The 26,279-nt window shown below is 45.8% G+C and overlaps 1 long non-coding RNA gene across 1 annotated transcript; it reads right to left on the minus strand.

Moving 5' to 3' along the window:
• Window positions 1–713: 713 nt before the first annotated feature.
• Window positions 714–14,605, minus strand: LOC147656879 (uncharacterized). Its single transcript, XR_015293747.1, has 5 exons — window positions 14,157–14,605; window positions 13,765–14,084; window positions 1,381–1,519; window positions 1,047–1,246; window positions 714–923 (listed from the first exon to the last, which is right to left on the minus strand). It is a non-coding gene; the product is annotated as an uncharacterized LOC147656879 (long non-coding RNA).
• Between the last annotated feature and the right edge of the window lie 11,674 nt (window positions 14,606–26,279).

The following is a 26,279-nucleotide window of genomic DNA, read 5'->3' on the forward strand; positions in this document are numbered from 1 at the left end:
TCCTTGCACCGCCTTGTAAAATACGAATTTCGGATAGAAGCGTAACGATTCTTATTCGATCGAAGTCGATTTAGAGGATATTATTTCGAGAACGTGTTAATCTCTTATCTATCGATCATATATTATATATATATTTTAATATTTTTCAACGGTTTATCCGGAACCGGTGTACATCTATAATGCACGCTGCTATCGTTACGCGAGAAAGGCGGGCGAAGGATCCATCAAAATAGGATTGGAAGCCACCGGCGACGCCGATTCCTCTATTTGGACGAGCGTTGGCACGCGGCTGGTAAATGCGGGGATCGAAATGGCGGGCGAGAAACATCCCACGAGATAAGCTCACGTAGGTGAGAAGAGACCCGTGGCTCCGATAAGTGGCTGTCCTCCGGGGGAGAGCGAGGAACGAGGGGAGGATGAGAAGCCTTCCATTCCAGCCGGATGGTATAAATCAGCGCTACGTTAAGTGGTTCTCGTATTAATTAAGATAGCCACGTCGCGTACCACGCGACAATTCGTGATCCTTGGGACCACGAGCGGCCAAAGAGAACGAAAAGGAGAAGAAGAGGAGAAGGAGGAAGGAACGAGGGATCACGAGGGAAGCCAGGTTCGCTTCTATAAGGTAATTCTCTCGCTAATGATTAATCTCGATCCACCCAGTATCTTCTGCAATTGAACGTAGTTGATTTTCGCATTGAAATAATTACAACGAATGCGACGAATATGGTTTTTATTTTTATTCTTTCCAATCCATCCACGCTTCTATTCATTGGCGAAATATCTTCTAAATATCTCGTGATTCGAGAAGCATTGGACAAGTTGATTTTCGCATTGCAAAGAATAAAGACAATTACAACGCGACGAATACGGTTTTTATTTTCATTCCTTTTCTTTTTTCCAATTCTTCGACGTGTTTGTACCATCTATTGGCGAAATATCTTCTAAATATCTCGAGAAGTAATTGGAAAAGTTGATTTTCGCATCGCAAAGAATACGGTATTTATTTCCACTTCTTTTCTTTTTTCCAATTCTTCGACGCTACTTACCACGCTACTCTCCACGAGTAGAGCGAATCACCGCTGTGCAAGCGAGGGAGGTAGGGGCGAGGAGGGGCAGGAAGGTTGGCATAATGGCGTAATTATCCGAGGACGAGACAAATTGCGTACACGGCCGGCCGCGACACGCCACCACCACCGACTCCGCAACCACGTAGCTCCCATGTAGCGCGTAGGAGTCGAACTTTGCTCTGTGTGCAACGATTGTCTCGTTAAAGTCGCCGCGGGACGCCGCGTCGGCTCTCCCCGCTTCTCTCCTCTCGGCGTGGGCGTTCCGCGCCGATCCGAAATTAACGAGAGAATTACAAGGGGACCCCCCTCCTACCTTTTCGATAATAATTCCGTGTTTGCTTATTATTCGCACGAATTCGCGAGATCGTCGTACGATGCTTTCTCTCTTTTCACTTTTTGAAACTTCCTTTGCGCGCTCGAGAGGCGACTCACGATCACGGCTCGAAATTTTTCTACAATTACAATTTGTTATTTCGTTAAGATGTATATAAATATAACTGAACGTGTATATAATAAAAATTAACATCGTTTAAATAATAAAAAAGTAAGTGCGAGTAATCGATAGATTAAAAAATATGTAAATATGCAAATAGTATGTATAGAAAAACGAAGCGTATAATATAACTTAAAATGAAATAAAAAGAAAAATAAAATTATTTCTCAATTATTGAAATATTGAAATATATCTTCTTTACTCTGTAAACGTTTAAAATTTTAACGTTGCTGAAAATGAATTTTTAATACATTGTTCGAACACTGTGCGGCACCACTTCACGCGGCAATTTTTGTGGCGAGACGATTTTTATTTATGGTAGATTTCGTTATCTTTAATTAAGAGCGCAATATTGATTTGTGAATAGGAAATGTTGCAGAAGAACGAAAGAACGCTTGAGAAGATTTTAAACGATCGCGAGATCGAGCTTCGACGTCAATCACTAATTATGATGAAATTCGATTAAATGGATGTGATTGTAACAGGGAACAGAGAAAGATCGTAAGATTTATTTTTACCGAAACCAGGTGGAAATCGTGAAACACAATTTATTATTGTAATGCTTTATAAATTGTCACACATACAAAAAAAAAAATACAGAAATTAATATTAGAAAATCATATTTTTAAAGATAAAAATAAATTATTAAAATATGTTTTTGTAAATTAATTTGTGTATAAAGTCATTTTATGTTATCCGTGAGACACGTTATTTAAGATGGACAATGAAAGCCAATGGAAAAGGATGATTTTTTTTTCGGTTAACGTAAATTGTCTCACGCAAACTTATTCTAGATATCTAAATCAAAACTGAACGAAGTTGGAGATTTTTTTTTGCAACTAGAAAATACGAAAGATACTGAGAACTATCACCGAAGATCTTCCTCCTACCATCTGTACAATTATACCTAGATGACGAGAGCAACGAGTATCTCTCCCGCGATGGAAATTAATAATAAAATCCAATAAATCACGTGACGCGAAATACTCGGCCGGTCACCGGTCCAACAACACCCTTTGTCTCGGGGTAATAAGTTAAAACGACGCGTTACGGTGCATCGAACCCTAGCGGCCGCTTATAATTTTCGTTCTACGCCGCCAACAGCGCCACTACACCGAAGACTGGGGATCATTACCGAGCGCGTACGAATACCTATCCCTTATTATCTTTTCTTTATCTGCCCGCTCACGTATCAATTTACTTATCCGCGAATCACTTTATCGGCCGATCTATCTATCACTGCGGGCTCCTGCGACGCCGGCCACTATGTAATAGGAAAATTGTAACCGCCGCGTGTGCCGCGTGTAATTCAGCTGCAACCGCGAAAAGTCACGCCCGATGCCGCGGCAATTCTTTCTTTTCTTCTTCTTTCTCCCCTCGCTCGTATCGGAGGGAAGCAGCAGAGATCTTGAGATGAAGATTCGAAGGATGGATGAGCGAAATTGCTACACCAACCAAGTGGAATATTCCGGTGTATACGCGTTATTCGATCGATCGAAAATAAAAGTTAAAGTTTGTTAAAGTTAAACGAAAGATCGAGAAAGATTTTTGAGATGAATTTAGATGTGTCATTTAGATCTTTGTAAGCGTGATGTTCTTCCAGAATAACAAACTCGTTCAAACTTTATTGTAAGAGTAGGAAAAAATTTTAATTTCGAAATAATTTCGAACGACCATGTAAGAAAGGAATAATTTTTAATTCAGTTGAGTCTATATGTGTATAAGAGATGCTATTCTTCGTATCTTGTGTATATCGAATCGCTGTTTGAAAAGCATATACAATTTAGAAGAATGTAGAAAGGACGCGTATCTTGAATCCTTATCCACTTCTTACCTGAAAATTTTAATCTCTTCCCGTATTTTTTTTATATAACGATAATAAAACTTCGAACTAGTCTGTCTCGTCTATATTAATTTAACACGTGCTTCGATACGCGATACACGACACAACAAATACGTTTCCCTACTAACGATCGTTGAGAATGTTATTCCCCGCGCGGTGGCGCTGCGAAAACAATGTCCGACAGTCCAACGTCTAAATTACCTCCTCGGAATATATACTCCCCCGTTGTTGTCAGAGACAACAACGCGAATGAAGAAATCTCCGCCTTCTTCTCAACCGGCCGCGTGAGAACCTCGTCGTCTCCTCGACACGTGCGACATCGTAGGCGAAGCAGCAGCAGCTCGTCGCTCTGCGCCCGTCGCGAGAGAGTCGTTTGGACATACTCATACGAACGACAACGATTCCTCAACGCTTGTCACGTCCCAGAACTCACGGGGGAAGAGGAGAGAAGAGGGGGAGAGAGAGGTAAAAGCGCGTTTTCCATCCGAGCGAACCGCAACGGTGGCCGAGACGGGGAAAAGAAAAGGGCACGAATGCGAAACGGTGGCCGATGCGAGCGCCGCGTCGTATGCGTCGCAAATTGTATTACCGCCGTCGGTGTATAAAGATACACCGCAAACGCGATTGTCCTCGGCTCGTGGTGTAGTGGTAGGAGCAGTGGCGAAACGGGCGATCGCGGGAAGACGCGTTAAACGTATAGAGGGAGGGAGAAAGAGAGACAGAGAGAGAGAGAGAGAGAGAGAGCTATATAAACTATAACCGCACGTGTAGGCGAGTCTGTAAGTTTTCTTTTTTACTTATTTTTTCGTATCCTCCTCCTCGCGTCGCACGAATGGTAAGAGGAAATTATTTTTTTTCAGCTTATATGGATAGATTTAACTTATTGTGATTAGCTGAATATATAAAAAAAAATTAAGATTGCGTTTAATTAGCATTGCAAGAAAACATAGCGAGAAAAGTGAAGAAAACGAAAATGTTATATTTCTCCAAAATATGATAAATGAAATGAATGATGGAAATGCGTATATTAGTACCAATTAAAAAATCCTCTAGTTGGCGAACAAATTAATTTTAATATAGTTCTGCGAACCAAATATTTCACTTTTATCGCGTGAAACGTATAAAAATCATAATCGACAAATCATTATCCGACTAGTTGTCTGTATTTTGTTTAATTTTGTTTAAACGTTTAAAAAGAGGATTTAAAACTCTAATGCAAATGTTATATATACCCATCATTCGAACCACCGTGCGTCGTTTAATCGATTTTATAATTTTATAATCATTCTAAGACCTCCATCATTGGAATGGATATCACCACCCTTTTCATCCATCGTCATGAACGTGTTCTTTATCTCGGAGCTGATATAAAATTGCGAATCGCCGTGTTTCATCGCTGGTAGCACCACCGGAGGAGGATACGTAACAAGTGTACTGGCACGATTGAAAAAGTCACGTTGCGTGTGCCGCGTAGTTTCGAACAGTGTGCGTGACCATTTTTCCACACCCTCCCTCCACTCTTCCCCCTTCGGTTGTCGCTTACGACCGTCTATCTTTCCCTCTCCCCTCTCCCCTATACATCACTCGTTTCGCTCGCCGAGATAACGACAGATGTTTATGCATAATGCGTCGTCCCTCCTCGGTGGCCAAGGTTCACGTAATTTCCGCGTTGTTAGAGTTGTCGCGGTTCCCCTGACATCGCTCGCACGCTCGACGTTGCCTCGACCATACGCGTTAACGCTTTTCACTTCCCCCCCTCCCCCCCCGATTCGACCGTAGTACTTCCCTTTTCAAGAGATGGCGCGAACGAGGGCGTATCGAATTTGACTCGTTCCATCCGCGAGTTATCCACCCGTTTGCCGCCAAGGGCAGCAAACTTGGCGAAAACAATTTCAATGAATACTGATGACAGGTGGGATGGTAGCATCGCGGTGCCGGGAGCACGACTCTATAAAAGGCGGCTTAAATCAACGAAGGAAAGAATACGGATCACGAAGGTATTACCTACGCCCGGCCCATTGTTCCCCATCGTTCTCATTGGCATTCATGGGGTGCGCGGCCGGCCGTTCTATCAATACCATATAATACCCGACGCTATTATGAGTTATCGCGCCATTGTTTCTCAGGAAGCGTATCGGCAACCTCTTAATGCACCTCTTCCACTCTCCCCACCGTTTAACGTCTCACTTTCTCACTCGTTACTACCGTTTAACCGTTCGATCATCGACCAACTTGGAAAAAGAGAGAGAGGAAAGAAACCCTGTTGAATATATATATATATATACATATCATCAGGGAATAATAATATCTGTATCGAGTCGCAAAGGAAGGATCGATCTCCAGACAGTCAAATGTAATAGTGTGTCGTGGCGAGAGAAGAAAAGCTCGTAAAAGCTCCCCGTAAAAAGAACGTTAAAGGATTGGAAGAACGCGTGACGTGTCGTCTCGAATCGTTTCAAACACGACGACGCCCGAATTCTCTCTCTCCTCTGTAATCGCAACGCGGCGAAGAAAACGAAAGGGGCTCGCTTATATTTAGTCGATTTCGACTCGATCCAACTTCGGTGAACGGATGGAATCGAGTCCTCTCTCTCTCTCTCTCTCTATTTTTCTCCGTTATTTTCGCCCTCGCAACCGTCCTTCGAAACGAGGCGAGCGAACAAAGAAGTAGAGGAGGGGAGGGGAGAGATTAGCGGCGACAACGAAACGAAGGAAGACGGATGGAAGAAGAATGAAGAAGCAACGGAGGACGGAAAGATGGGAGAGAGAGAGAGAGAGAGAGAGAGAAGAACGGAGGAACAAGCGCCTACGCCTCGCCACACTGACTCCCTCTATTATGATAGTTTCTTCCTCTCCGCCGTTCTCCTCGTCTTCTTCGTGCACGCATGCCAGCCACTGACTAAGCACACACGCTCCTTCTGACAATGAGTCAGTGCACTCTCCGCACTGGCTCGAGGAGAGAAGTGGCGAGAGCAAAAAGAAAAAGGCAAAAATGAACTCTCTCCACCACGAGAGTCCAAGGATGAAGAAGAGGTGGAGGAAAGAAGAAGAAGAAGAAGAAGAAATCTCGCTCGAGGAATACGGGTCAACGACAGGATGCGATACATCACTGTCGAGAATCGAGCTCGCTCGCGGGTCAAAGTTTACCGAATCGGGAGGACATTTCTGCCTTCTTCTTTCGCGCTCCCTTTCTTTTTCTTCTTTCCTCTCTCTCTCTCTCTCTCGAGCTCTCTGCCGAGGCTCATACATCATCCCGAATCGAGCCTCCGCCACACACCCAACACCGTCTCAATTCCCTTCGCGGCTTAATTAACTTCTTCCTCTATTCCCCTCTCACCTCCCCTCTTTCTTTCGCTTTCGAATCGACTCGATTCGAGTTGGAGACTCGTCGTGACAAAAAAAAAATTTAACGTGATAATCGAAATTTCGAAACGACGAGGAGGAGTGTGCGCACGCATCTCAGATAAAGGCGATCTTACCCCGGAGCGATTACCGGTTAAAAGTAGCGGCCGATCGTAATCCTGCTTTCTGTAATACGTACGCCTCTTCCCCGCTGCCAATTGTCCACCACCTGTCGATCGGCGCGAAATTATATAAGAGTATTTTTATCCTCATCTTTTTTTTCCATCCCCGCCACTTTTCCTCTCCTTCCTTCCCTAGATCCTAGATCCAAGATCGAATTCCAGGATCGATCCATCGCGATAAGAGCGAGATCGTTCTAAATCGTTCGCGATTGGTCATTTTATCCAGGTAACCAGTTGCAACGAGGCAAGGATGGACACAGAGAGGTGTCGAGGTGTTATTTTTAATTGAAAATCAAAATTGGATGGAAATTTAAGCTGATATCGTAGAAAAGAGCTTGTAAACTGTCGCTCGTTCGCTCGTCTTCGATAATTAACCAGTTAGCTTTTATTGCAAATCGATCAACCGGTTATTCGTTACGTGATAAACGACAATATTGGCCGGTTCGTAATTAAATCGAGTCGAATTTTAAGCGGAGAGAAACATTGTAGCTGTGCACGTGGGCGAGACAATGAATCGGGTTTCCAAATGGTCTCGAAGAGACCGTTTGAACCGGCGCCAAACCAGCGCGCAAAGGGAACAAGGGTGGAGCCTTCGAAAGAACGCCGTCAATCGTCGCTTTGCATTCCTCCGTTCAAATGGCTCCTCCGATCCTCTTCCACCCTCGAAACGATTTAACCCTTTCGCTACCTCTCCGCCAAAAATGCGCACGGTGCTCGAAAAAGATCGCCTCGCAATTCTTATTAAAAAGAAAAAAAATTGATGATAGAAACAAAATATCGATGTTCGATCTCTTATACATCTTATGCAGACCGACTATAGTCGACTATATAGTTAAAGAGTTAAGGTTAAGAGTTTTACCTTCCCCCTTTTTTCCCACTGTCACTGTTTGACAAATCGAAGTAAAATCTCGACGATAATCCCTCGATAGGAGGACAGGAAAATGGCATCACGAAGATGGCCCGTTCCCCGTCTATCTATCGAACGAACGAGGAGAGGAGAGTTTCGCTCTAATTGACGAGCATCAGTCACGGTGGACAAATATATTTGTAAACGGGGAGGGAGTGGGGGGCCGGTCGTGGAGAACGTGGAGGCTCCTCGAGGGGGCCTTACCCGTGTATCGTGTAATTTATTCCCCTAACGTAGCCCATTATGCGGCTACAACATGTCATCTGGCTCACAGATCCGAAGAAGAGCGAACGAGGAGATATCCGAATAGGGCTCGTGCGAGAGGCGGAGGAGGGAGAGAGGAGCAGGAGATCCGTATCGGTAATCGGTAACACTAGTAACACGGGTAACCGTTAGCGACGTGACGATTTGGACAGGAACGTGGGACCCACCACGAATAGATGCTCCTTCCTGATGCCTCTTCGACGTATATATATATATATATACAAGGTGTTTATAAAAATGCGGAACATCTTTGGAGGGTGGATTCCAGACGATGAAAAAAATTCGTGGTATATTAAATTACATTGAAAATAAAAAATAACCACTTGTGCAATAAGATATTGCCACGCATCCAAACCCGCGAGGTGTTTCTCGCTCTATCTAACTACAAACTTAAAATGCTTGCAACAACTCGTTGATTGAGCCTTATCGGATACATGCTGTATATGAACTTTTTTCATCCATTCTCTTTTTATAAACATCCTGTGTTATATATATATATGTTCTCCTCTTCTCGGGGTCCTTTTCGCTTCGATTTTGATCGATCGAATAAACTCGGCTACCGTTAATCCTCGTGTAAAGGCCTTGTTCACTGGAATCATCGCGAGTTGTAAAGGCCGTGGTGGATCATCCTAGGGGAACGTGGTTGCGCGAGATAGCCATTTTGGGGGAAGAGGGAGGGAGGGATCGAATTCGATCACGTTCGTCACGTTTGATAAAGGAGCAGCGTAATAATCCGCGAAATCGAAGGGTCACGAGCCGGGGGCCTCGACCCTCGAAACGAGAGGCAAATCGTTGGCAATCGGTACGAGATCGCCGCCCCGAGAACTCTACGTGACGGCATTGAACGACGATTTTCTTCGATTCACGGCGAATTATCGTCCCCCATTTCCCATTGGCGCAACCATACATATATATTCTTTCTCACCGTGACTCGCGTATTTTTACACTTACCGATCCCTCCTCGATCCTAACCGATCGAACACCATCATTCCGACTAAAATGAAGGCAGAAACGAACTTTCGTTTAATCGTATATATATATATATACACACACATCGAAATCTTTCGTAATGCAGGAAAATTAGAAAACGTTCGATACGGAATAGTATCCGATCATACCGGCGGAGGTCGTTCACGCGTCTCCTCCTCCTCCTCCTCTGTCCCCGATCGACACACGCACGCGGTGTATCGATCGAAAATAAAAGGGCCGCGCCGCGCATCCGACAATCACCATAACTCTGGGCCCTTCGCTCGAGAGGCATCTCGTTATCTTTAATCTCGAAACAATACGATACACGTTGATGGGAAGGAGGAGGAGGAGGAGGAAGGGGGCTAGGTTGGGAGATAAGATGGACGGGGTACGTAAAAGGGAATGGAGGGAGGAAGGGTTGGCCACCGCCGTGATACGGGAGGGGAATACCTCGCGGAGGTATGGAAAAGGAAGAAGGGAGGATGAATCGGTCGATCGATCGTCGCGTCGGTTCCGATCCATTCGCATGGATGCACCATAGATCGAACGGGTACGCGAATGGGCCATCAGTCACCAGATAATCTTTGCCTCCTCCGGCAATATTGACAATGACAAAGGGGCCCGATACGAGGCGCAAGCGGCTCGCTACCTGTTTCCATCCTTCCGCTCTCTCTCTCTCTCTTCCTCTCCTTCCGCCTCTCGCTTAATTTCCCACCGCCACTTTTTCCGCCCGTCCATCGTTCCAACGTGCCCGTCTTATCAATCATGTCTTCTCCGACGCGAGAATCTCTCTCTCTATCTCTCGCAAGAAAGGAACGCCTTCTTCTTCTTCTTCTTCTTCTTCTTCTCCGTTCGACGCCGCTTTCGGGATCAATATGAATATGCACAAGTTGGTCGAGTGGTATGTATACAGAGGCGAGTTAATAAGAATCGTGAAGGGGAAGTAGAGGAAGTTTTTCGAGGAAACGGGATCGTCTTCCCTCCGCGAAATAACTCGTGGAATCGCGGCCGTAAACTGGCCGTTTTCCGGGAACTTGGAAACACGGAAGCGCAGGGACAGGGAGCCGTCCGGTAGCCGAGGGCCCCTAACGTCTGGCGAGAGCGTAACGGCCACGGTCTATCACGCCTACCGGAGATATCCACCGCGTGTCTAGGCAGTGGCGAGCTGTATCTTAGCGGCGGATCGGCACGAAACACCTCTCGGCTACCTAGCTGGATGCTCGATAACGCTCGTGCCTTTACGACCAAGATTAATCGCGCCAACGATGGACAGCTCCCGTTTTAGGATACACGACTGCGGGGGTGGATGGATCATGGCCGCTAGATGAAATCGTTTCTTGCGCTTTCCCCTCGCGTGCATCGCGAGCAGAGTGTACGAGCGTGAATAAGTTGGATGGAAATTGATTAGATTTTCGAGTTGGAACGAAATGAAACGAACGTTTGTTACTACTTTTTTTTTTTTTTTTTTTTGCGAAAAGGAAAAAGGGGAAAAAAGTGAAAGTGAAGGTGTTAAGAAATCGAACGTCCTACAATGTTTTATCTTTTCATCGATATACGTTCAATACGCGCATAAATTAACATTCATTCGAATGGGGAAACACACGATTCCGATTTCGACTTCGCTACTTCTGAAATTTAATTTCGATAAAACGGTTCATTAATCAGTCTCGCAGCTATTTCAAACACACGAGGCAAATTATAGATATTCACGACCGCCTGCTCGCAATGTGTGTACAGCAAAACTATGCATTAATGGCATTAAAAAATAATCCCGCGAAACTGTACCCGTTGATTTGCAAGTGTCGAGTTTCAACATCACGAGTGGAAAAAAAAAAAAAAAAAAAAAAAAAAGAAAAGAAAAGAAAAAAGGAAAGCGTTTAACAGTTTTACATATTAATATCATCTGTTATTGTACAATCTACACTTATATACCGGTTCCCTCTGATAAACCGGCTTTTCATCGGGTTTTCTTTTCAACTTCTCTTCTCAGTATTTGAAAAACTACTGTAATCCAATGCAATAACTCGAACGATATCGGGAATATTCGATTCAAACAAATAATTTTCGCGCACCGATTTTATCCATCCGTGCGTATTCACGATCAAAACAAAGCAGAGAAGTGGAAAGACGGAACGAACGTTCGAATCGTCCGTCAGGGAATCCAGCCATAAGTTAACCATTGCTTGCCGTACGTTCACGCGAGCCACTCAGATGCGAGCCCCGTTGAATTTATCACCTCTTAGCGGCCGAGAGCCCGATTACCGCCATAAGTAATGTCTTCAGCAAGATGTTTTCGCCGCCGGGTGTTCCGCCTATGTATGGGGTTTCCGCAAGGGCCACCGATATCTCCAGGATATCGCGCTGGAATTTACCCTTGACCTCGAAACTCTCGCGTTTCCTCCTCCACTTTTCGAATATTATTTTATATTGGACGAAGAAGAAAAGAGAAAGGAAGTTTCTTTCGAAATAAATTTTCGAGGAATCCCCCGCCAGAAAAGGATCGACCATTTTTTTTCATACCTTTTTCCAATACCATCCTTGCGGTTACGTTTATCTGACTCTCGATACGTTTCCTCCTCGATCGAGGCGTATCGTGATCGAAACTGGTCCGATTATTCGTTCCGTACGAGAGTAGCCTCTCTCTCTCTCTCTCTATCTATCTCTCGTTTCGAAGCGATGGATAAACGAAAGAGAGCTGCTCTTTCGACGATGGTGATTCACTTGTACTCGGTAGCCGCGAGGCACGAGCTCTATGCCGGCAATTAAACCTCGAGATAGATAGATAGAGAGCAACGACAGGCATTACGTACGACGAGAAGAAGCGAAAATGACGGGAGCTTAATGGGCGGCGGCCTATTAGGATGCACGATTAATTAAGCAATCGTAAAACTGGTGATACGAGAACAATTTTCTCTGCTTCGCTTCCTTCGATTATCTCGCTCATCCTATTCCATATCTCGATTTTTCCCGAATGCTCGTTACGGTTATAAATAAAATCGAGCTTTCACGAGGAGAAAGAAGACTCCTTTCAATTAACCCAAACAATCAGATCATCTAATAGGCCATGGTATGCGTTTTATATGCAATACGCGAACAAAAACGTAAAATTCTACGAGAATGAAGAGGAAGAAATTTTGTTTCTCGTTTCTTCGTCGTAAAAGAAGAAATTCTATTAAAAATGTTAAGGAAGAAGAAGAAGAAGAAGAAGAAGAGGAAGAAGAAAAAAAGGAAGGTTTAACGACGTATAAATTATGAGGAGGAGGAGGAGGGCAAGCGTATAGAGAGGATCATGAATGAAAGGGACGAGTATATGCGCTCGATTCCCGATGCGGATAGTCCGGGTCGGACACGGTAAAGTAAGACTTCTCCGCGGCGAGCAACAACGAAGGCGAAGAGGGGAAGAAGAACCCGTTCGAAGGAGAGTTTATATACGGAGCGTGGTATAGCTGAGGGCAAGGCTGCCCGCGATACCGTCTCACGCGAACAGGTTGAGACTTCCAGGACGAGCCCGCGATGCAGAAACAAACGATTCCTTTCGTCGTGCAACGATTAGAATTCTCTCGCGAGAACCCCGATAATTGCCACTGTCCACCGTTCGCCGCCTCCTCCTCCATCCAACCGTGTCGATCGCTCCAACGATCGCTTCTTATTAAACCACCACGAATTCGTGACGACGTATATTTTATAACGCTCGCCAATCCATCTCCTCGTTTCACGATCATAAACAACAACCACGATTTAATAAAATTTCTATTCTACAGTAAGCGAGAGTAAAACTGTTGGATAGTTAGTGAAGTATATGGGCGAAAAAAAAAAAAAAAAAAAAAAGAAAAAGAGAAACGAGGTGAAAAGACAGGAGGGATATTTTCTTTTTTTTCTTTTTGCAAAACGGGTGCGATCGTGATCGGTTGTCATCGAAAAGCAGGTTCCCCTCGGGAGGGGCGGGGAGGAGGGGCGGGGAGTTACGAGGGGCCGAGTTACAGGCTGGAGCGAGGGGGCCCTGGGGCCCCATTATGGGCGCTACCTCGTCGTTCGCGATATTACCGCAAATTGCCACCCTCAAAAGAGGAACGGCTCCAGCGCGCCGAGAGGAGTCGGTCGATTGCTCTCGGTGCATCGCCTACGTCCCTCTCGCAAACGTCGGTTTTACAACTGGGCCCTTCCCCCCCCCCCCCCCGTCACTCTCTTTTTTCGCCTCCATCATCCGTCCTTCCTTCGTCCCCCCATCCTCTTTCTTCTCTCTATCCTCCGCGCGTAATACCGTAATCGGGCAATTTCGGAGCTTCCCGTTCGAATAAATCCATGGTTAATGCTCCCTTTCTTTTTCTCCTCCTCCTCCGCAACCCTGTGCGCCTTCGTATATAGTTTTCTCGCGCCCCCAGGCCCCCGAGTCGCGGCGCGGAGGAGAGAAGGAAAAAGAAAAAGAGGAAGGACGAAGGAGAGGATGCTTCTATTCGAGGTGGAAGTCTCGCGTGCGGCTAAGTGGAGTTGGAGAAAAGGGGCCCCGAAAGGAGAACCACCACCACTCAGGAGGAGGAGGAGGAGGAGGAAGAAGAAGAGGAGGAAGATGATGATGATGATGATGAAGAAGACGAGGACAAAGGAGAGGAGAGGAGAGGAGTGGAAAGTGGAGGGATATAACACCATCCTCTCTCTCTCCTCCGCCTTTTACCTCGGCCATCCTTCGCCTCACCCACCTGTCTGCCGGCAATCTTCTAGTAGCCTTGGGCTACCACTCCGCTGCTACCACAGGGGCTACTCTTCGGCTACCAACGTCCGGTCCTCCCGCTTTCCCTCGCGGTGCAGTAACCCTCGTGCAACCAGCCGTCTCCTTTCAAGGATATCTTGAGAAACAGAGATCGAACGTTTCTTTCTCGCAAGCGTATTTCCATCTCTTCCGATTCTCCTCTTCGATCGATAAGCTTGCTCGTCTTTCGTTTCGAAATATTTTTATCCATAACGAATAGTAAAAGGCGTAAAATTATTACGCGTTTTCACTTTCGAGAACTATCGAAAACTTGAAAACAAAGAAAGTAAATATTCCGTCCAAGAGTAACCGTTTAAATTTATCGATATAGGTTAACAATACCTCGATCTAACTGGTGAGCACGAATTCCTTCCTCGGTCGAGAGAAATTCGAAGCCACGATATTCTCGTCTCGAAGGAATTTTAACGAACGCGTTTCCCAATGATAATTTAAGTATCCACAACACCTCCTCGCATCGATCCCAACCGAAACTTGTCCGATAAACCATCGAGTCGCTTTCGAATCCTCTTCCTCGCCTCGTCATCTCCGCTCGAGTCAAAAAAATCGTATCCATTCCTCGAACGCGATTTTTCCCAAGCTTAGAATAAAATTCTTCCTCTTAGAGGATAACGCATACGATTTTTCTTCGTCCACTTTGCTCGCGTCATCGTCGTTTCGCTCGATCGCGCAAAAGAGACGAGATACGAAGGCTTTCAAGAGGTTTCGCAAGAGGTCGAAATGGCGAGAGGAAGGTCCTCCACCACCACCGGTCGGGATTTACGGCCGGTCGGCTGCCATTTTATCAATTTCGATTAGCATACGCCGCGTTTTAAACCATAATTTAAACTCGACTACCGACCCTTACCTCCTCGTCCACGGCTGCCTACGTGTCCGCGATACGAACTATTGCACCTCGCGCTAGGCGGTGGTTCCAACTCGATCTGCCACGCGATAAATCAATCGGCCATTGATTTTTCTCCCTACCCCTTCACGGGTTATTATCCACGGATGACTGATCCACGATGAATGTTACACAAATCTCACGTGTCCCTCGTCGCGGCGCTGATTTATCCGAAAATTCGGCGGCGAGAAACATGTTGGGTGGCATACCCGATCTCGGCCACGCTCCAAGCGACAACGTTGACATTTTAATTCCAATCTTTAAGCAATAATACTCGGAACGTTGAACGTTGATGTAGACGTTGTTCCGGATGGTTTCACGGAATAATCGCGCGGGATAATCGAGTCGACCGAAGCTGGTCGACTTACCGAAATAATTTTTACGATCTCTCGCGCGGTTAAGACGTGTAATTAATATTTTTTTTTTCCCCCTTCTTCTTTCAATATCATAACGAACGATTTATCAATCAACTTCGATTTTTTCTCCGCTTTGCCTTCCAATACACACCAACCACCACTTTTGCCCCACAGATTTGCAACGAGGAGTAAATTTAAATCAATTTCAAACTTATTACGCGATTTTTTCCCCTCCCCCCGAGGTATAAACGGTTACAGAGTCGCGTTAGAATTACCAATTTGCACTCGCCTCGAGTCGAAAACTCGAAAATTCATCACCGAGACACCGCTTTACTTTACATAACCTCTCTTTCCACCTCTCCTTCACCTCTTCCACTCTCCTCCTCCATCCGACGGTCGTCCATGATCGAAGCCAGCGCCACAAACGTAATCAACGCCTATCCACGGCGGAGAGGCGAACCACCGACACGAAGCGACGCGTAAGAAGACGCGCGGGGAAGAAGATGCACACCGGGCCGCCGATTATACGAGCGGCGGCGGACGGATGCCAGCTTCTGGCAGCGGCGCAATTAAGAGGCAGCAATTACGCGCCACGGAACGTTGGGAAGATTGAGCGAGCGAGCGAGCGAGCGAGCGCGGGAAGAGGAAGAAGAAGCAACGTCTCCAACGTCTTTGGTCAAGAGAGGGAGCGGGGCGAGCACACCACGATCTTCTTTCCCAGCGGGGACTACGCGGTCACATCTTCATCCGACTCTCCGCCTAATTGGCCGGAATGCTCGCTTCGCTAATTAAGCATTCGGCTAATTATTAATTACATCGACGCGTTCGAATTAATTCCCCCCTTTCCTCCCCGCCCGTCCGTCCATTCGTCGGTTAGGCCGCGGGGCGCTCGCATCGCCGCAGGGGCGCAAGCGTCTCGCGCCGACCTCCCGTTTCCCCTCGCCCGCCTCGCCCTACTCGCGTGTCCCGCCACGCTTATCGCTCGGCCGCGATCGCGCTCCCTCGATTTATCCACTTTGCTCGCGGCGACCCTTTTCGAAGGGAGGGGCGCAGATGCGGCCCGCAGGTGTCGCCCGTGTCGCGCCACGACTCGCGCGCCCCGTTTCTTCTCTCTCGTAATTAGCCGCGACAACCAAAAAGCCTCCTGTCCTCCGCCTCCCTTCCTTATTCACGATTATGTATCGATCCCGTCGCGCGCTCCTTTAAAAACTTCATCGCACAACGATATACGATATCTTTCAGCTCGGATGATTCCAGCTTGAAAATCCGATTATCTTCCTTTCGAGGCGAGAACGGCGCTCGTTGGAATAATAAGAACGAAAGTTTCGACGAGACTTTGAGGAGATAAAATTTTTATAAAATACTCTGAATTCTGCCCTAATGCAACGGAGGCATTATCGTCGTATTGTCGTTTGCACGCGTGACGTATCACGGCGCTCGTGATTTCCTTCGATTTATTGAGCAGGGCTCCGGAGGCGACGTGTAACTTAGGAGCTGCCAACCTGCCCGATCGCCTCTGGGCTCCAGGTAATCACGAGAAACGCGTGACTCATCACGAGCCCCGCAACATGGGACTAATACCTCGCGTAATTAGTGGAAAGTGCTCGTCCGAGGATCCCTCGAATCGAAGCCTTTGCCATTTCCGCCCGTATTACTCAGCCTCCCTCCCCCCCCTCCCCCCTTCGGTTTGTATTTACGCGAGAAGCACAGCCAGAGAAGCATTTTTCCACAACACGGTTGGCGTATTATATAAGTCTTAGGCTGTCATGTTAATGTTTCACGCGCCGACACTTGTTTACGACATCTTGTTAGCCTGTTGGAGCAGTATGAAAACACCGGTATCTCCCTTCTCTCAGGTTCAATTTCAACCTGGCCGATACCGTCCGTTAAATATCACCGATCATTATCTTCGTGAAGAAGCTAAAGAAGAAGAAGAGGAGGAGGAGGAGGAAAAAACAACATTTTACAACATCGAATGAATTGTTTCGAAAAAGTTCCTCTTCGTTGACAAGCGATCTTAACTCTCTCTCTCTCTCTCTCTGCTCGCCTCTCGCGATGTTAAAGCTCGGTCTCCAAGGGGATTAAATCGCGGGTAGCAGAAGAGGGCTCGTACATACGTACACACCTTATTCCGATTTATCTACTTTGGTACTTGGGGAGGCAAGAAGAAGCGGGCGAGTTTAAAGTATCGCGCAGGTGCGCGAGTACACGCGTGAGGGCGTGCGTGCGTGCGTGCGTGCGTGCGTGCGTGCGCTCGCTCGGTGCTCTCGCAATTTATTTCGCCGATCGCACGAACACAGTGAGCCCTTGCCTCGTATTATTTATGGTTATGGATCGGTGCCGTTTATAAGTTCGGTGGTACTTTGACCGACTACAAGTACCGGTTGTCTCGCAGTGAGTATATCATTAGCAGTTTTATTATTAGTAATCTCGAGCTCGAACACCGAGCAACGACCGCGGCTACTAATAAATTCCCCCTCTGACGGTGGTGGCGGCAACGGCCAAGGTTATTAATTCCTCGGCGAATTTCGCGAGAACCCTTCGTCTCTACCTTCGTTTCAATTCAATCGACAGGGCGACCGATCCGTTTTCACCACGCTCCACCTAAAAAGTAAAAGGGTTGAGAGAGGTCGGTGCGTGCAATTTTTTCGAATTTTTTCCTCACCCACGCCTCCTCCTCACGTGAGAGGAGACGGGTCAATCGAGATAGCGTTCCGTATTAACCTCCTGCCAATTAATTACTCTCCTTCGATGGATCTCGTCTTCCTTTTTCTTTCCTCGCTGGCCAAACTCTCTCTCTCTCTCTCTCTCTCTGGGTGGAACACGTGGAGCGAGGATGTGGGTGAGGATGGAATGAGGATAGGTAAGGAGAGAGAGAGAGGAGGGCGAACAGCGGAGGGAGGAGAGCAGCGACCCGGGGATGAAGAAGAGGAGAGGATGTGCGTGCATGCCGCTCACGTAGCGTGCCAGGCTGGCTGCCAGCCTCCACAACGGACTCTCTTCTCCATTCTCTCTCTCTCTTTCTTTTCCGTTCGTTCTGAAGAAGGAAGGAGAAAGGGTATCTTTATCGAACTGCAGCCTCTTACCTGGAGCACTCCCACCAACGGCCCCACCTGTGCCACGATGGGCACACCGCAACAGGTGAGAGACTACCGAGAGTGTGCCCCTAAAGCTGTATCGTGTACTGCTGCACTTTATTTGTTTGTTTGTTTTTTCTTCCTCTCCTTCTTCTTCTTCTTCTTCTTCGTTTTTTTTTCTTTTTCCTTTAAATAGCAACGGTTCTCGCGAATCTACGCGAGGGTCTGATCCCGGGGTCTCGTTTATCGAGAATTTCTCTTCGATTAAATTCCGAGGATCGGTTCGCGTGGACGTGTTCTTCGCAATCTGGTGTGTGCGGATTCATACGTTCGATAATACGAGACGATTTTTATTAATAATAATCGTTGCTTTTGCCAATTGGCCGACTCGTATATACCTCTCTTTGTTGGGTGAATGAAACCCAAGAGACGTGCAATTCGTGAGATCGGTGTATGAAGGGCCAATCAGATTTCAGATCCGTTATTTATCCGATAAGAAGGAAGCTCGTTTCATAAAATTCGAGACTTCTCTTCCTTTTCGTTGTTCCAAGCTCACCCTTCACAAAATTCTCGGCCATTAATTTATTTCTTTCCTCCCAAATCCGGACACACCCTTCCTTCGAGGCAAGAAATCTAAGAGAGAATTAATTCCCCTCCGCTTTTACCCGAGCCGCGATTTCAATTTCGCGAATTAGATTTCACGGAGGCGCAACAGGTGACCGTTTGTTTGGTCGTATCACGCGAAACGATTATTCCGGATGGATACCGCATGGGGCGTGCACGAGGAGGAAAGAGAGATGCCGGCCGCAACGTTCCGATAATCTGGCCGTACGTGCCGCGCGTTGCAAATGAAATTGCACCGCGGTGCGTGGGTTCGATCTGATGTACGAGCCGGCACCTCCCCCCCTCCCCCCCTTATCGTCTCTTATTACCTTGAAATTCCACCGAGCGCCGGTATTTTACGTTTAATTGCGCGCCGCGCCTAATCTAAATTACCCCACCTCCCCTCCGTTCCGGGTATCTCTCCCGCTGCTAATTTGCTCGATGCACCGTTATCGTAACCATACTTTACATACCGAACAAAACCCTTTCACCGAATTTTAATTGTAATTTTATTCATTAGCTCGTCCGCTGGAAAGGAATTTTTGGGAATTTTGGGAAATCGAGCGGGTCAACTTTACGATAATAAAATTCGAGGTCTTTTCCTTCGTTCGTTTTCCGTTGAATTGGAAATTTTCCTTCGAGAGCCAAGTATTGTGACGAATTTCAACAGTTTAATCGACTGAACTAACAATAGTTTACGATACATAACGGATAAAATCGTCGAATTTTACGCAACGTGGCTGTTCCGTTTCCCGCTGGAAAGGAATTGGAAATTTTCCTTCGAGAGCCTAGTAATTGCGACTCGAACAGAATTCCAACAGTGTAAATCGACTGGATTAACGATACTTTGTGATGTATAGAGAGTAAAATCGAATTTTCTATAATACAGTTCGTCCTTGTTTGGAATTGGAAATTTTCCTTCGAGAGCCAAGTATTTGCGACTCGATCGAATTCAAGCAGTCTAAATCGAGCGGGTAATAAACTACGATACGATTTCTAACCTGAATCGTGGTCGAGGGATCGAGTGGTTTATTAAAGATATAGCAAAAAGTGTGCGATTTATCGTGGTAAGAATGAAGGTATGTATAAACGTGACGTACGCAGAAGCTTTAAGAAGGTACGATATTAGATGTCCGAAAGGATTTAAACGGTCTGGTTATGCCACGGTTACACGAGGGTGAGCTCTATAAAAGGGTAGTCGGGCGATCATTTGTAGAAGTGTCTCGTTCTTACTTAACCTTGCCTGCCATCATATATAAATTGTAATACGCTCATCTACCGGCCCGATCTAAAAAAGTAGCCGGACAAACTGACTAATGAAGTGCCCCAACGATATAGAACCGCGGACAAGAAAGCTACAGCTTCGCGTCCATTACTTCTATGAATCTGTTCCCCCGATGGTGATGGTGGTGGTGGTGGTTACACGATCCGCCATATAAAGATATTTTCCATCGACAAACTCTATCGTAACTCTTCTCCTCGACTCTCTTCCTCGGCAAAATTATTCCTTCGAATTCCGTACGAGACGGAATGGAATCGATCGAAACCGTTTCATCCTGGGAATAGTGAGGCAGTGGGTCGAATACGCGTGGAGTTGGCGCGGCGTAACAACACCAATTCCTTCCTTCCTAACCGATCGCGTACTCCTTTTGCTGAAAAAAAAAAAAAAAGGAAGTTCTCGTTGCGTGAGCGAGTGCGTGCCTGCCCGCTCGCTTGCGTGCGTGAGCGAAATACCGAAAACTTCCAACTCTTTGCTTCGTCCTCCTCCTCTTCTTCTTCTCCTTCTTCTGTTCCCTGCCCGCTCCTCGTTTTTTCCACTCGCGGACCCTCTCGCCGGAAGCGAAAGAAGCTCGAGTCCCGCTGCGATTAACCTTTTCAGGGATGAATTATTTCGCTCGTCGGCTCGCTCTTCGTAAAAATACGGCCGCCGCTCGATTCGTCGAATCAGTCACCTGCTGTTTACGTAGCCCCGAGTGACGCAACCCTCCCTCCCATTTCAAAAGTGGAAATTCTCTCCCCTTTCCTTTCTTTTTTCTCACCATTTCGCGCTCGATTCGAAAAGGGAAAGGAAAGTATCGCCAAAGTTCTTTCTTTTCTTTTTCACCTCTTTGCCAAGAGTGGATGGGATTGGTCGATCGATCTAAGGCCGTGCCTTACGATTCTCTGTGCCGATGCGAGCACATATCCCCAAGGCGTGTGTATCCACACACGAACGAGGCCTGCTTAAGGAAACTTGCGCGTGCCTCGTTCTTCTTCCCCTTCAATTAATGTCCACTCATTCTCAATTAATCCGCACTGTCTGTATCGATTATTGCATACCACTTGTCGCTCCCCGGATCGGTTTTACGGTTAAGGCTCGCCCTAACGAACCACCGTCCCGTAAAAAACCTGAACTTGACGTACCAATACGTCCGCCCGAAGTATAGATTCCGATGTTTTCTCGGGCTTCGCGTTCGACGAAACCGGGGAACCGTCCTATTCACCCTCGATTCGAGTTCGCGAAATTATCCCCGCTTTCCGAGTAGCGGCGGCAGGATGGACGAGAGACCAGGCGAGACCAGCTCGATCAATTCCCTATTCGTGGATCGACGTCGATCGAAATTTACTTCTGCAACATCGAATTTAATCTCTTTCTAAATCTCGATGCGTAGCAATGGAATTCCAAGTATTCTGAAAAATTTGTTTAGAACGTAATTTCGCGTATACGAAAATATAATTTTTGAATACGCAGGATGGACGAGAGACCAATTCTCTATTCGTGGATCGAATCGACGTTGCTGGCCAATGATCGAAATTTACTTCTGCAAGGATCGAATTTAATCTCTTTCTAAATCTCGATGCGTAGCAATGGAATTCCAAGTATTCTGAAAAATTTGTTTAGAACGTAATTTCGCGTATACGAAAATATAATTTTTGAATACGCAGGATGGACGAGAGACCAGGCGACCAATTCTCTATTCGTGGATCGAATGGACGTTGCTGGCCAATGATCGAAATTTACTTCTGCAAGGATCGAATTTAATCTCTTTCTAAATCTCGATGCGTAGCAATGGAATTCCAAGTATTCTGAAAAATTTGTTTAGAACGTAATTTCGCGTATACGAAAATATAATTTTTGAATACGCAGGATGGACGAGAGACCAATTCCCTATTCGTGGATCGAATCGACGTTGCTGGCCAATGATCGAAATTTACTTCTGCAAGGATCGAATTTAATCTCTTTCTAAATCTCGATGCGTAGCAATGGAATTCCAAGTATTCTGAAAAATTTGTTTAGATAGTTTTTATGAACGTAATTATATGAAATATAATTTTTACGATTTTGAATACGATTGGAATCGTAACTCGTCCGTGTTTCCAGCGGTGGAGTACAGTAGAATATATTCGCAAGAGATAGAAGAGGGAGGAAATTGGATTTTTCTTGGGCATACCGCGCCAGTGAAAAAAGGAATGGGGGAAGGGATTGGAAGCAGGTATCCCATTGACACGTATGCAAAGCCTCGACCAGTAGTGGCTCCGTCCGTGCATGAATGAACCCACGGTCACCTGAGAAACTATAGTCCCTCGCGTGCAGCCGGGTGCATCTCTCGGCCGCACGAGGTGGTTGTAACGGTCGGTCACGAATCGCGGCAACGTGTTCGCCGCGCCACGACATCGCTCCTCGCGCGATACACGACGCCATTGTCACGAGCAAACGTCGTTCAAACGTTCGTTTTTATGTCGTATTTTATTTTTTTCCTTGTCGAGCCGTACGATTTTCACCAATTGTTCGCTCTCGACGCGATTCCATCCGGTATTTTAGAAGCCGGTCGAACGATTTATGTATCTCTACGTAATTCGATATATCGGTCGTGTAATTTATGTATACGTTTTCTCATTATTCCGAAGATGGATCATGTATTTTGTATCAAATGTATAAATCGTTGTCACGAATCGTCTACCGTTTTACCTATTATTATTATTATTATTATTATTGATATCTTTAAAGTACGATTTTCAACAATCGTTTACATCGTTTCATTCTCCGTTTCATTGTCGATTTTCACCAATTGTTCGCTCTCAACGTGATTGCGTTTTTTATTATTCTAAAGATAGACCGTGTATTTTGTATCATATATATATATAAATCGTTGAATCGATATTTTCAGAGTACGCTTGTTCATTTCAATATTTTAATTATATTATACTTTTCGATATATATCTATATAATACGAAAATGTATTTTGTATCCATGTAACGATCGTTGGGAAAATTGCACGATTTTTCGCCAATTATTCGCTTTCAACGAACGTGATTCCATGTCCATCATATTTTAGAGAGCGATCGAACGATTTATGTATATGTACGTGATTCGATATATCGTATAATTTATGTAAAGGTTGTCTTATTATTTCGAAGATGGACCATGTATTTCGTATCATCGTTGTCACGAATCGTTGAATCGTTTTACCTATTATTATTATTATTATTGGCATTTTCAGATCGTTCAACAATTATACTTTTCCATGTATTTTGTATCCATGTAGCGATCGTTGGACAAATTGCACGATATTCGGCGATTGTTTATTTTAATTGCATTACACGTTCATTCAGCGAATGATGGAATACTTTATGTGCTTTTGATATATCGGCGCAATTTATCGCACGATTTTATTTTGATTAAATTGATCGATTAAAATGATCGTTGTGCAAATAATATATTTATACACGATGTAGATTTAATTTGTCGTGCGGTGCGTTTCGATTAATTGAGAAATAAGAACGCGTATTAACGATTTCAAACCAGAGCAATTACTTAATTGCGTTAAGGTTTACGACGCTTCGCTCGATAATTGGAATAATATATCTAGATGCCTAGATCGCTCGTATCGACGAGTGCATGTAACGCGGCGCGATTTTAATATCGAATCGTTCGATGTTTGCGCAATACGAAATACGATTTCTCTTTTTCTTTTTTTTCACAACGAAAAAAAAAAAAAGAAAGAAAGAAAGAAAAGAAGTACAGCAAAAGATCGAATTACAAATTTATTTATCTATTTTTAGTATTTCGAAGAGTCGGTTTTCTACTTTCTAACGAGAGGATAGATTAATAATTCGAAAGAAAGCCTCGAGAGAATGAAATTTTCATCCGCCGTTTCATCTTTTTTCACGGCAACTTTTTTTCACACTGAAATTCACCACTAATTGTAATTCGCAGCAGGAATACACGCGAAGGAACGCGCAAGTTCGAGATGTGATCCATCACGCGCAATTTTAAGCCTGAGAGAGAGAGAGAGAGAGAAAACCATTCGCGACTTTCCCAATTAGATTCCACGGATTAGTGTGTCAAATGTTTTACAAATGATTATTTATTTTGTCATAATATATTTCTGTCGTAAAAAAGGAACGACAAAACTTTCTCCGTTAATAGAAAACGTAAAAACACGGAGTGTATAATGGTGCGTGCACGGATACGTGGCCGTAATGGTACATAAGGAGAAGAAAGGAACGGGGAATCGTTAAAACGCATCTAATTATCGATTCATTGATTTTCAAATAAATCATCAAATTGCATTGGCTCGCACGTATCCGCGAGAGGTCGCACACTTGGTATGCAAATATCCTTCGATTTTCCACGCGTTAAAGTTTTGAATCGCGAGACACAGGAAAGTCGTTCCGGGCCAGTTCCTGACCTTTCGGGCCCGATTTTTCCAAGGCGTGGCACCACCTTTGCATAGAAGAAGAAGAAGAATTAACGAGTAAATACCGAGAGAGGCCGTTTACGATACGTCGATATGGCGTGTATGCAAAGGAGGCGGAAGAGACGGGCGATGAGGAAACACCAACGTCGAGCTGTTAGTATTCAACGAGATAATGAAGAAACACCACTAGAAGGAATTCAATGACCGGGCGTCGAGAGAGCGTAGGACGACGTAGCGACTCGCTTCTATCGGGATTAGATTAGCATACAACCGATACAAACCCCGCTCGACCCCTGCTGGATCCCGATATATTACCTTATATTACCTTCCGCTTTAAATACACGCGTCGGCACGCGTCGAAATTCATTCCCATTCGCCGACTAATGGACTCTTCCCCTCGGAAAGATTGGATTCATCCTTTAATATCCCAACCGAGCCTAACTTTTTATTCACAATATCCACGCGTTCTATCACGCGCTTCCCACCATAATTTCCTTTAAATTCCTCCTCTCGTTTTTCCCGTCCGATTAAACGACGTTTAATCGATTTTCACTCGACGCAGTCGATATCTTTTTTCCGTCGCGCAAAAACAAACTCGACGAAATTTTTCCTTCTCAGCGTTCCGTCGATTCGTCGAAAACGATTTCTGGGTGAAAGTAACTTCGATTCATCCCAACAGCAGATTTATCCAATTAATTCGCCCAGACCTAAATACCCTGGAAAAGAAATTTTAAGATTGCCCATCGATCTATCCCGACCTATCAGTTTCTTCTCGTCGTCGATAATTACGACACGAGAATACGAGTCGATACGCGATCGATTCGAATCGACTCGAAGCGTACACGAAATAAAAAAAAAAAAAAAAAAAGGTCTACCGAAAGGTCTACCGAAAAAATAAAAAAAAAAAAAATAAGGAAAAAGGAAGATTCATCAGTCCCTCCTCGTCGGGAGGAATATCGCGGGCGTATCACGATTCACGTATTATGGACGCGGTAATCCGATCCGGCCGGATTACCCGCTGGAATCCACGCAGGAGGAGGACGACGCGGCAGGTTTGACGTATATCGGCGGCGCAACGAGGGAAAAGTATATCGTGGTCCGCCTCCGCACCTCCCCCTCCGGTATCGAATGCCCCTCCGTGCTGTCCCCCGAAACACCTTACTCCTCTCGAATTACCGCCCTTGGACTCCCCCTCCCCTCCACCTCCCTCCCCCTCGTACGAGTATCCCCGAATCGTAGCCGCGGAATGTCAATAAAAGAAGAACGGACGCCGCAAGGAATTTCGCTCGGGGGATCGTAATCCAATCGAGCCGCGTCGCGTCGATGTCGTCCACTCGTGTCGCCTCGCCTCGCATCGATTGTGGTTCCATCTACGCGACGATGGATAAACTTATGCGCGATTATGCGCAATAATACAAGAATGGAAGAAGAGAGAGAGAGAGAGAGAGAGAGAGAGAGAGAGAGAGAGAGAGAGTGGCGGCGGCTGTCGTCGAGCGCGATTTCACTTTCGGGAGCCGGAAATTATCGGAGGGATCGAGGGATCGGAACCCGCTCATTACCCGAAACCGCTTTTATCGGTTGCCGCGCGTGAAGATGCGGAGGGGGGGGCGGAATGGGGGAGAGATAGGGCGAGGGGAAGGAAAGAAAAACGAAGGGAGGGGGAGCGCGAGAAAGAAAGAGGGCGCAGGCCATCATCAGCGCGCAGTGGCGGTCCCTGAAAGAAGCCTGATTATACGGTGGGAGTGGCGCGAGAGGAACTCCAGTTGGGCTTCCTTTTCCTTCGGTGAATTCGTGAGATATTGCGCCCAAGGCACGGAAAAAAGGAAGGCGAAGAAAGAACGAAGGAA

Source organism: Apis florea, unplaced genomic scaffold (genome assembly GCF_048593485.1).
Source record: "Apis florea isolate Af1SG1 unplaced genomic scaffold, ASM4859348v1 contig_3496_pilon, whole genome shotgun sequence".
Taxonomy (NCBI): domain Eukaryota; kingdom Metazoa; phylum Arthropoda; class Insecta; order Hymenoptera; family Apidae; genus Apis; species Apis florea.